This window comes from Spermophilus citellus (genome assembly GCF_964194105.1).
Source record: "Spermophilus citellus genome assembly, chromosome: 7".
In the NCBI taxonomy this organism is placed as follows: domain Eukaryota; kingdom Metazoa; phylum Chordata; class Mammalia; order Rodentia; family Sciuridae; genus Spermophilus; species Spermophilus citellus.
The window spans coordinates 114,476,459-114,489,985 of record NC_138188.1 but is presented as its reverse complement, the minus strand read 5'-3'; positions in this window follow the sequence as shown (position 1 = coordinate 114,489,985).

Below are 13,527 nucleotides of genomic sequence, written 5' to 3'. Positions count from 1 at the left end.
GATGTGGGGAAAAGGGTACTCTTGTACACTGCTGGTGCGACTGCAAACGGGTGCGGCCAATTTGGAAAGCAGTATGGAGATTCCTGGGAAAGCTGGGAATGGAACCACCATTTGATCCAGCTATTACCCTACTCGGACTATTTCCTGAAGACCTTAAAAGAGCACACTACATGGATACTGCCACATCGATGTTCATAGCAACACAATTCACAATTGCTAGACTGTGGAATCAACCCAGAGGCCCTTCAATAGATGAATGGATAAAAAAAATGTGGCATTTATACACCATGGAGTATTACGCAGCACTAAAAAATGACAAAATCATGGAATTTGCAGGGAAATGGATGGCACTAGAGCAGATTATGCTTAGTGAAGCTAGCCAATCCCTAAAAAACAAATACCAAATGTCTTCTTTCATATAATGAGATCAACTAAGAACAAAACAGGGAGGATGAGCAGGAAGAAAAGATTAGCATTAAACAGAGGCATGAGGCGGGAGGGAAAGGGAGAAAAAAAAAGGGAAATCACATGGAAATGGAGGGAGACCCTCATAGTTATACAAAATGACATATAAGAGTTTACGAGGGGAAGGGGATAACAACCATGGAGAGAAATGAATTACAGTAGATGGGGTAGAGAGAAGATGGGAGGGGAGGGGAGGGGGGATAGTAGAGGATAGGAAAGGTAGCAGAATACAACAGTCACTAATATGGCAGTATGTAAAAATGTGATGTGTAACCGATGTGATTCTGCAATCTGTATTTGGGGTAAAAATGGAGTTCATAACCCAATTGATTCTAATCTATGAAATATGATTTGTCATGAGCTTTGTAATGTTGTGAACATCCAATAAAAAAAATAAATAAAAAAAAGAAAGGAGGAGGGGACACGTGAAATAAGGGGGTTAAGGGAAAGTGGGCAGGATGAATGTGAACATCCATCCCCCTCTTGAGATGTCAGGCAGGTAAGTGGTTTATATATATAAAAAATGTTTAGTGATCAGTACATCATGTCACTGATACTGGAAATGAAGCTAAAGCAGGGTCCTAGGGAACTCCAGATACACTTGCTGTTGCTGTATCATGGTGGAATAGGGAATCTGGGCTTCTGGTAAGTATTTTGACATTTTAAAATTTGCTATGACCATACCACTGCAAACATGCTAAATAGACATCCTGCTACACCTCCTGGAAGAGGAAACAGAAAATAGCTTTGTGGGTTAATGGATTGGTTTAATAGAAAAGATCACAGATACTGATATTTGGGGTTCCCAACAAAATGGCTTGATCCCTGCCTGATTCCCCTATATCCTACTAAGATATTCCCATGCACATCATCATTTCCGATCTGTGTACTAAGCTCTTCCGATACACATCACTTCCAATCTGTATTTTAGACTCTTATTGCTATGTGAACTACCAAGGATATCTAAGCATTTAGAGAGAAGCCTCTCTTATCGTTAAGTAATCTGTAGGGAAAAGGAACTCAGAGGAAATATAAAAAGCTTTTTTAAAAAAAAAAGAGAGAAGAAAACATTTAAAAAGCCAACATTATATTCTCAGAGACATTTATTCAATCAAAAAATACTTATGAAGCATACAGTTCCAGGTAGTAGAGTTATAATATTTAACAAAATAGACAAAGATACATTTTCTTATGCAGCTTATATAAGGTACACCATATTGCATTATACCTTATTATACTACACTGTAGATAATATTACTAGAATCATAATACATAGAGCTATGAACCATGAGGAAGACACAGAACACTAAGGAATAGAGTGGCAGGGCAGATGGCAGTGGGCAAGGAAGGCCATTTCATATAGTGCATCATAAAAGGCTAGAGTTGCTAGCACATAAATGGAATTTAAAGCTATGGAGTACATAAGACTGTAAAAAGACAGAAGATGGACAGAGAAGAGAGCTGAGGGCTGAGTCCCAAGCACACCAACATTTAGAGATTGAAAGGGGAAGCAAAGCATATGGAGAGGAGATTTCATTCTGGGAAAGAAAAGGAGGCTCTGAATAAAGGAATACAGAGAGTCTAAGAAGGGACTTGTGTGAATTAAAAATTGATAGCAGAAATAAAAAATTCAACAGAAGCTTGGGAGACAAAGTTGAGGAACTCGCCTAAAGCAGAGCAAAAAAGAAGGAAATAAAATGGACAGGAAAGATCAGACATTCAGAAGATCAGAACAATGGTTTTAGTGTTCAAATAACAAGAGAGGGGGAAAAAGAGAATATAAGAAGGAGGAGAGAAAGCTAATAAAAAGATGGAAAAAAAAAGAAATTCCCAGAAGTGAAAAATGCAAGTTTCCAGACGGAAGGTGTCGGCTGAGTCCCCAGCAGAATAAATGCTATGTGGTGGAGGAGGATTTCATCAAAGTCTCAGGGACTAGAATGGCATTAGCTATGCCCATAAAAACTGGCAGGTGGAAGAATGTGGAGCTCTGCCTTCAAGATTCTGAGGGAACCTAAAATATGCAAATAGCTTAACTAAGTGTGAGGATGAGAATAAAGATATTTTCAGACACATAAACTTCAAAAATATTTCCTTCCCCATGGTGCCACTGGAAGTAACTGGCCTATGAAAGTGGAGATGCTGGGTACAGGAAACAGGGAGCCAGACAGAAAATCAAAGACAATTTCATCATCATAGCAAAGAGAGATGCCAGAATAACAGATTTGAGCAAGTCTAGAGAAAGAGAGTGACAATTCAAGATTAAAGAAAGAACAAGGTGCTACCCAGTAAAGTCTCTAATAAAGAAAGAAAGTATGTCCAATAGAAAACCCAATATGTTTGGGCAGATGGATATTTACAATTCTGCCAGAGTTTGGGAACACATTAATGATCGAATAAAAACAAGCAAATGAAAGTAATAAGAAGAAAATATCCAAGAAAATGTAATTAAGAACAAAATGTGACTCCACTATGAATATTATTTACTGTCTTAAAATGTAAACACCAAAACTCGACCCAGTTTTGCAGTCTAGATTTTCCTGGGCTCATCTGCTCCTTTCCCACCATGCCTCAGCCTCCTGCCTAGTGGAGAGTACTGGTCACCAGGTTGTCACCTCATTTTGGCCCCTCCTGGGAAGATAGCATGGCATCACATGCCTCTACCAGATCCCCCCCTGAAGGAGCCTCCAAGGAACCAGGTCTGGGTGCACGTAGCTGGAACACTGGGTAACAACCTACAGATGTGGAGTAGTTAAGGCTCCATGGGGAAAATTCCCATGACTTATGGAAAGCAGGAGATGGAAAGAAGATAACACATTATTTATCCTTCCTCCTCGGGAGCAGATAGTTCTGAGTTAAGTGGTTCTAATCTCCCTTTTGGGTCGACAGGGTCAACTGACGGATTGGGTTTCTTACGAGGCTGCAGCTGCTCAGTAATGCTCGGTAACCTTTTAGATTTTCTTCCATTCTTTTTTTTTTTTTTTTTTTTTCTGGTATCTCCTCACTCTTGTGTCTTGAAATGTTTCCTTGTTAAGAAATTAGCATATATACTTTGCCTTAGGGACTATTTTCTGCCAAACACAGGTGAAGACATTAATTGAACCCCCCCCCCCCTCCCAAAAGTGTCATATAACTACATTGGGAAGCTGAATAGAGAAAGAGAAATAGAGAAAGAGTTTGTGTGTGTGAGAGAGAGAGGGGGATGGACAGAGAAAAGAAGGAAAAGGAGAAGGAGGAGGGGAGAGGAAGAGGTGGAGAAAAGCACAATATTTTCATCTTGTAGGAAATCAACTATGTCACAGTTGAAACAGAAAAATCAAGAAATAAAAATATGATCACATAATCATGATTTAAAATGGAGATATGTGCCGAAAGAAATAGCTACAAAAATTTAAAAATAGCTCCTCTGGAGAGTGAGAATCAGTGTGTGGGGAGGTATTCAGGAAACCTATAGTTTTTATGAAAAGCATAGTAATGCTATTTCTCTTTTTAAACTATGAATTTTAGGGAAACAATAAGTACAAGAAAAAATATTCACAGCAGGTTGCAGTTGCTCAATGTATTTTGAGTGCAATATAATGTAAATGCAGGTCAAAAAACAGCATGTACTGAAATTCAATTATATCGCTATCTACATTTGTATACAAAAATATGAAAAGTTATACCAAAAATTCTAATAGTTACCAAGTGGTGAAATTTCCAGTGCTATTTGTTCTCTTCCTTAAAGGTCTTTTAATATTTTGAACAATATTTGGATTTTACTTATAAATAAATTGAATAAGAAAGCTACTATCAAATTTTTAAAAATTGACCAGATGGCTCAGATTTTAATTACAGTTTATAACCTGACAGAGATACTTATTATATATTTAAGATAGTGAACTAAAATGTACTCTAAAATTAAACTATGATACTCTTCTAACACAGAATATGCTACCTTGATTATGTGCCAACTTGATTGGGCCACAGGGTGCCCAGAAATTTAGTGAAACATTACTCTGAGTGTGTCTGTGAGGGTACTTCTGAATGAGATGAACATTTGAATTGGTAGACTGAGTAAAGCAGATTGCCCTCCCTAATGTGGGCAGGCCTCATCTAATCAGTTAAAGGCCTGAATAGAACAAAAACATTGACCTTCTGCAATAAGAGGGTATGCTTCCTGCCTGATTGTTTGAGCTGGGACATCAGTCTATTTCTGTCCTTGGAATTGAAGTGAGACATGGTTCTTCTTGTGCCTCAAGATTTGAACTTATATCATCAGCCCTCCTGGGTTTCCAGCTTGCCAACTGCAAATCTGGAGACCTAGCTGCTATACCAATGTGAGCCAATTCCTTATTAATGAATCTTTTTATATATACACACACATATATTCATATATTGTGCTTACATATGTATGCATATATTTAATCACATGATCACATAGTGTCTAATGTTGATGTAAATTAATATTTTTTCCTCTGCATGTTTGGCTCAAATAAAAAACAACAAACAAGTAAATAATAGTGGGAAACACATATAAACAAAATAAAATAGGCCGAATCCTGTTCTTTAAAGATTTTTTATTTCTGGTGATTTTCAGTAGAAGTTAAAGTATTTAACACAGGATGAACATGTAAGTGGTGCAGCCAGATCTCCAACTTCAGGCAGCATTGACAAGGTACTGCAGCCTCGTGATAGAATAAAGGGGGGAAAATGAGTCAGATTGGGGGATTTCTTTTTCTATTAGTGAGATTATTTTCACATCTGTCTTCCTTTTGCAACCAAATTTTAGGCCATCATCCCCCAAATGTAGACACGATGACAAATCTTTGCTCTTGAATTTTCAATGTTAATGTGCATTTTATGTACAGGAAGGCAGTCAACACAATAAGGCTCCCTGGTAATAGGTATCTGGACATATTGAAAAATGGTTAACTTTTTCTACATTTTTAGCAAATGGGATTTTTTCTTCAATAAATAATATGAGTGTAACTCTTGACAGTGCGTGGCTCTCATTGAATCCATCCCATTAGCATTAATATTCATGTGAAGCATGTTCCATGCACAAGACATCTCACTTTTCAATAGAGTTGAACATGAGCATCATTCATTTATATAAAATTTTGTATGCAGGTGTTCCACATACCTTAAAAATCAAATATATGTGTGTATATGTATATACATATACAAAGTGTATATATACATGTATATGTGTGTGTGTATATATATATATATATATATATATATATATATATATATACATACATACACACAAGGATATTTACATATAATTTCTCTTTCTCTCCATCTTTCTAAGAGAGAACAAAGACATGCCTGCCCTGATTTAGATTTTTATTCATGTCCTTAGGAAGGATAAGGAGTTATAAGCAATAGGAATTAATTACAGAATTCTTTCAGTTCCATTTTTTGAGATAAGCTTCATGGTAAAGTATTGGTTATTTCTTTTGATCTCTTCTACTAATGTTATAAATTTGAAGGGTTTATAATCTGTTATAAATCTGAATTATGCATGTCTAATTATAGGTACTATTCATGGTGCAAAATATGCTAGACTTGCACTCAAAATGTTGTATAACTCTAGAAAATACCCTTCATTTTATTTCTTTCTTTACTTATGAACTGCAGATAATAACTCCAAACTCTCTGGGTTATTATGAGGCTTGAATGGGTCTATAAGAGTGCTTTATATGTACCAAGCAAGACTTAATATAGCCAGAGATATTACAATTAATTTTCATGGTGATAAGCCATCCTTTTCTACTTGTGACCAATAATAGCATTTTGTAGTTGTTACCCAAATCAGTCTTGAAAATAGCTTACCTCTTGGGCTGGGGATGTGGCTCAAGCGGCAATGCGCCCGCCTGGCATGCGGGGGGCGCAGGGCGCTGGGTTTGATCCTCAGCACCACATAAAATAAAATAAAGATGTTGTGTCCTCTGCGAACTGAAAAATAAATGTTAAAAAAATCTCTCTCTCTCTCTCTCTCTCTCTCTCTCTCTCTCTCTCTCTCTCCTCTCTCTCTCTCTCTTTCTTCTCTCTCTCTCTCTCTCTTAAAAACTGGCTTACCTCTCTTTGCTGTTTTGGATAGTGAAGAAAATATAGACTAACAATCAAGTCTTATTGAGAATCATAAAATGAAAATGAAAAAGAAAAAAGCAAAACAAAACAAAACAGAAGGGACCCAAGAGACCATTGTGTCTTTTGTATCATCCTGTTTCTTTGGGTCTAGAATAAAAGGCAGATGATTTTTGAGGGTACCTACCTACAAGGATGATCTGCACCTAAAATTGAGATGGCAAACTTCTTGTCATTATTATAATATGGATACACAACCTTTAAAAAATATGATCCTGATTTTTTTCCTTTCATTTTCTTAGATAAAACAGTGCTCTGAGCAAATGAGTTCAAGATCCTTTGGCTTGTACTTGGCACCTCCCTTTTGATCTCCCTATCCCGCTTTTTGAATTCCTCTGTGTAGAGGGCTGTATATTTCTTCTTCACCAAAAGAATACGGACACTTTTTCACATTGAAAGTAGCTGGGAGGTGAATCTCATACCAGTTTTCAAGATTACTCCATGATCATGAATAATTTTTGCTTGGAATGATAGGTGTCTCTCAAGGTCCATGTGTTAAAGGTTTGGTCCCTAGGATGCAGTATAGTGAGGTGGTAGAAGCTTTAGGAGGTGGGGCTGAGTGGAGGTTCTGAGATCATTGTGGATTGTGCCCTCAATGGAGATCCTGGGATGCTGGACCCTTGCTCATTCTCTTTGCTTCTTGGCCAAGAGGTAAGCAGTTTTCTCTGCCACCCTCTCCCTACCTTGCCATCCTGCTGTCTTACTAGTGTCCTTGGGCAATGGATTTGCCTTCCCTGAGATTGGAACCCCTAGAACTAAGCTAAATAAACCTTTTCTTTTATAAGCTGACTATCCCAGGAATTTGTTATAGTAATGCAAAGCTGACTGTTATAATGGGTGAGTAGAATTAGTTTCTAATTAGCAACATATATTTTAAAATAAATTTATAGTTGGAATTCTTTTCACGTGATAGCTATGAAATTGCACTCGTGAAACGTTAAAAACCACTTCCATCCATTATGAGAAACAGGAGTACAGTGGAGCTTGAGTACCTGCATCAAAGGATGACTCTGCCAGTCCCTCACTATATGACTGTGTTTCTGACTAGTAACAGTGCTGGTTTTAGTCTAACCGGACCTATATGCCACAGTTTCCATGAGGATTAAATGTATTAAGCAAGGCAAGGGAAGCACTAAGAACATTATCAAAATAAGTGTCATCCTCTGTTTTAGAAAAAGAATCTCTTTGGATTCCCTACATATAGACAAATCATCTTATTGCACATGTGCTCAGTTTTGGGCTCTGCAAATTGAAGGTAGAGTTTCAGTCAAATGATCTTTTATATATATACAAGGATTGGTTTCAAGCACAGTAACAGAGCTGTGGTTCTTTGTTTCTCTATGTTACAGTGTACCAAAAAGCAGAGTAATGGACCTCACTCATTAATCTAGAGTGTTTAAAAAATTCCAAAGCAATATGTTGTATTGTTGTCAATTAACAAAGAGATTTATTTAAAGAACTTGAGCAAGGAACAAACTGGAATACTAGGCAGGCTAAGAGGTAAAACCCGAAGCACATTCCACCTCCTTTATTTAAGCATCCTATACTTAAACATTAGATTTTACAAGGAGAGCAGGGAGTGTGGAAATTGGAGAAGTACATGGTTGCCGTAGCTCATTCCTAGGGCCCTGAATTTGGGGTCAGTTCTTCTTTTAGTCAGCTTTCTGTTGCTGTGATCGAAAGCAACAGAACAATGACAAGAACAATGTAGAGAAGGAATAGTTTTATTTAGGCTCAGTTTCAGAGGTTCAGGCCATGTTTGGCCAACTTCATAGCTCTGGGTGGAGGTGAGACAGAACATCATAGTGGATTGGCATGGCAGTGGAAAGCAGCTCAGGACTTGGAAACCAGAAAGCAGTGAGAGAGCTCAGCTTACCAGGGACAAAATACAAACCTAAAAGGCAAACACCTGTTGACCTGTTGCCTCCAGCCACACCCTCTCTGCCTACCATTACCACTCTGTTAATCCACACCAGTGGATAATCTACCAATCAACTCTGATAACCTAATGATTTCACCTCTGAATGTTCTTGCATTGTCTCACAGATTAGCTTTAATCCCTAAGATACTGGGAGGTTGTTATTCTATTCCGAGTTTAATAGGTCACTACATAGCCCCTGCCCCATTTACTTTCCTGGTCGTTCTGTGATCCTAACTAGCTATACCTGAGAAATGGTCAGTATTATAAACATGGTAATTCTACCCAACATTGCAAGATTTAATTGGCAGGCATAAATCAAATACAATTTTTTTTTCATCAGAGTGTTAAAGCCAACGGTAAACTCAATCCAACACTGAGGCTAAATAGAACACCATAACCAGGTTGACCAACCAATTCTCATTTGCTCAGGACTTTCCTAATTTTAGCATTGAAATCCAGTGTTTGGGGACCCCTCTCCCTGGTCCAGGCAAATGAGGATAATCTGTCATTGTAACTTTCATAAAATAAATATCTGATGGGTAATTAAACCTGAAATGCTATAAAAAATTTTCACTGTTAAAATTTTTAGGGGTCAACATTTAAAAGTTGGACCAAGTAGAAGAACACTAATTTATCAGCACCATCAGCTTCCAGATGACACATGTGGTCACTTAATTGCATGGTTGGGACAGGAGCAGATGTTTTCCTTTGACTGAGGTCAGTGGAGGAGAGGGTATTTTGATTTAACACTAGCTGTACAGGTAACTGCTGCAAGTGGCCCTGGGATGGAGGCAGTAAGCTTTCTGTAGTTACTTGTAGTGATGATTGAGGTAAAGACTGTTCCTTAACTCCTGGGCTTGATCATTAGTCAGTGACGATGGCACAATTTCACTGAGGTAATCCCACCCACAAATATTTCTTTGTGTATTATTTGAAAATCCTTGAAGCATTTTTAGCATATAAAATATAGGTTCACGGTCAACATTAATTATTGTAGCAATTTACTCTGAAATTCATGGATATATGTTTATATTTCAGCTGACAAAATCTCAGAAACTAATGCATACAAGGAGACTTCAAACTTCTCTACATCTAAACTCCATATCCATATTTGAAAGTGAAAATTATGACAATAACATCACACCCAAATGACGTGACCCTATTTATGTTTCGGATATTGATACATTGCTTAGACATGAGGGTAAATTTTTCTATTTCAAGATCATTGATCCCACACGATTTCAAAAATACCAGGAATGACGCCGCAGTTAGGCATTCTCATTCTGAAGGATGAGACTGAAGCCAAAACTGAAGAGCAGGTGTCCACTAAGTTACAACACCAAGGTCATATGTTGGAACACGTGCATCTGAAAACCAACAAACATGAGTCTAAGGAAGCATTTGAAGCCACATCCCTATGAGCTTCCACAAGTGCAGTCCAATTTTTGCTGCTTCTGCATTGACTCCCTTTACACTCATTTAATCTCTCATATCATACCTGAGGGCATTTTAGTAAAAGTTCCCCAAGGTCTAGGCTAAATGAGCCAAGGGCCTACTGAGTGCAAATTCCAATGGCTAAATTGATGACAGGACTGCATGATCATGCTGCTGTGGTTTGGATGTGGTTTGTCCCCTGAGGATTTGTGAGTTGAAGGCTTGATGCTCAGTATAATAATGTAAGAGGTGGTGAAACGTTTAGAGGCAAGGCCTACTGATAAGTCCTAAGGTCATTAGGGGCCAGACTATTGAAAGGAATTGAGATAGTTCACAAGGGACTCTGAGTTAGTTCTTGTGGGAAAGCTATCTTATAGGATGAATAGGTCTGTCTGTCCACCTTGCTCTGGCTTTTGTTTACAGATGTGAGCTCTTCTTTCCATACATGCTTCTGCTGCTGATGTGATGGTGTCTGCTAGACCCTCACCAGTAGTCAAACCAATGGAATCAACTCCATCTTGATCTTGCATGTTAACATCCAGAATTGTGAGCTAAATAAATCTCTTTTCTTTATAATTTATCTCAGGTATTTTATTATAGTAACAAAAAATAGAACATCACACATCCAAAAGCAGCTCAAATGTAATCTCTCTGTGTGCTAAACATGTGGATGTTTAAATTTAAGTGTTGAATTGATCCAATTAAGGGATATGCAGACAACTGGCAAAATATTACTTCTGAGTGAGTTTGTGAAGGTGTTTCTGGAAAGGGTTAGCATTTGAATCAATAGACTGAGTAAAGGGAAATTGGCCTCACCAATGTAGGCAGGCATCATGAAACCTGTAGGGAGCTCAGATTTTTTTTTTTAAAGGTGGAGAAAGAACAAATTCATTCTGTCTTCTGGAATCTGGATATCTGTCTTCTCCTGTCCAGAGCTCCATGTTTTCAGATCTTCAGACTGAAGAGAGGCTTACATCAGTGTCCCACCCCATGCCTTTGGTACCAGACTAAATCATATCACCTCCTTCTGCAGGCTTTCCGGGTTCTCCAGTTGCTGATGGTATATCCAGGGACTCCTTGGCATCCATATTCATGTTAGTGAATTCCTCTAAGGATCTTATATAGCTATATCTATTGTGTCTATTTTGCTGGATAATACTGATTAATCCTGCATGTTCGCAGACATTTAGAAATATCCAACAATTCTCTATGAGTACAACTTTGGATTCCTTGTAGAACCCATTCACCTATTGTTGGCCCTGGGAGTCAGTGTTTAGATCTTAATTTAGCAATTAATCAGTATGAATTAAGGAATTAAAACATGGTTACTTCCCCCTAACTTCCCTCTTCCACCCCTCACAACCAGACGCAATATAGCCTCCATCCCATACCTTCAAGACTGATCTATCCTTGCCTTTTCCTATAGGAAACAGAATGAATGTTAACGTGTCTGTCATTCCCTTTTCCCACATATCTACACACCCCAAACTCACTTTTTCCCCCTCTTTAAATTGTGGAGGAAATGTGTATAACATAAAATTTGTCATTTTAACCATCTTTCTGCATGTGGTTCAGGGGTATTGAACACAATCACCTTGTTGTACAATCCTCACCATTATCCATCTGCAGAATTTTTCATCTTCTGTAACTGAAGTTTTGCATACATTATATGTAAATTCCATTTGTCCCTGCCCCAAGCTCCTGGTATCCAGCATTTTTCATTATGTCTATAAATTTGACTGCTATAAGTATTTCCTATACATAGATTCATATAGTATTTGTCCTTTTGTGAATGTCTTCTCTCATGTAGCAAAATGCCCTCATAATTCATCCCTATTGTATCTTGGGTTAAAATTTCTTTCCTTTTTAAGGCTTAATAATGTTCCATTTTATGTATATTCCATATGCAGTTTATATATTCATATACTGATAGACTTGGGCTCTTTCCACTTTGTGACAAGTTTGAATAATGCTGCTATGAAGATGGGTATACAAATATCTGTTCAATCATCTGTTCCCAATTATTTTGGGTATATACCCAGAAATAGATGTGTTGGATCATATGGTCTAACTCATTTTTGATAGAACTTAGAATTGTCAGTCTCCTCAAACCTAACATGTAGGATCCCAGACAGGATTAATGGACTCCTATTTCTCACTGTCTCTTTATGGAAGAATCCTTCTATTCTCAGAAACAATCTAGGAGTGTCCTTGATTGTTCCAATTTCATCTCCTTTCAACTTCTCTATGACTTGTCCCCCAACTTCCAGTATGGACGTATCCACAGGTTCAAGCTTCTTTCAAGTTCTAAGTTTTCAGTGTCTAAAATTTCTGAAAAGCTTCTTCTAAGTTCCCCCCTTAAAATTAGAGTCCCACTGATATGGTTTGAAAATGTGCCCCTCCATAATTCATTATATTGAAATTTAAATTCCAAGACAAAGGTATTAATAGGCGGGAACTTTGGAAAATGCTTAGGTCAAGAGCACCCACCTGATGAATGGATTATTGCTTTTATGAAAGAGGAGCACCCTCGTACCTGCTGCCCTTCCCTCCCTTCTGCCATGTGAAGACACAGTATTTATCTCCTCTAGAGGATGCAGCCACAAGGTGTTGCCCTCTTGGAAGCAGAGTGCAATTCCCTGCCAGACATCGAATCTTCTGGTACCTTGATTGTACGCTTCCTACTCCCCAAAACTGTGAGAAATGAATTTCTATCATTTATAAAGTACCCAATCTAATGTATTTTGTTATAGCAACAGGAATGGACCAAGACATCTACCCTGACTTGCTTGGACTGGTTTCCTTCTCTGAATCTCCAGGTGAATTTGGTGGGAATGATGCACCTAAGGGTCTATACTCATGTGAGACTATGTTGAATGTGGTTCATCTAAATTAGTAAGTGCAAATTGCCATCAAGAAATTTTTCAGAACTCAGGGTTAGAGCCCCCTCCCCCACCCAAAAAAAAAAAGCATCAGGACTGAGGCATGAGACAAAAACCAAGGGAAAATAATTATTCATGGTGTTAGAAGTTAAGATATTGAGAAACAGGGAGTGAATGATGAGCTGAAAGAACAGTTAGATCATTTAAAAAGGTGAAGTTTCCAGTGCTTTGAGTGATGATCCCAATTCATATATGTCTCTTTTACGGAAGAATCGAAAGGCCCAGGCCCAGGTTGGCTTATGCATCTGAATATGGGACCTTGCTTCCAATTCCCACTTAGGTAGAGAACTCCAGAATGACAATTGCTCCCTTTTTGATCCAACACTTCAACCACAGCCTAACACTACTATTTCCTTAGTCCAAGTAGAGACTGAAGCAATTTACCCAGCTCAGAGACAGCAGAGCTGTGTTTGTTTTCAGGCTTGGTTCTGGTTCTATGCATTAATAGTCAGAGACTTGGGCCTTACCTGGTTTAATTTTGTGCTCTTTGTAGTCCTGACAAGAATTGGATAAAAAAAAAAAATACTCTGGGCTTACAACGTTGTGGGGCACTTTGCAGAAACAAATGCAAAACCTCAACCTAGACCACTCAGGATTCTCATTACCAACAGGTGATGTCCCTTGAGATAATGG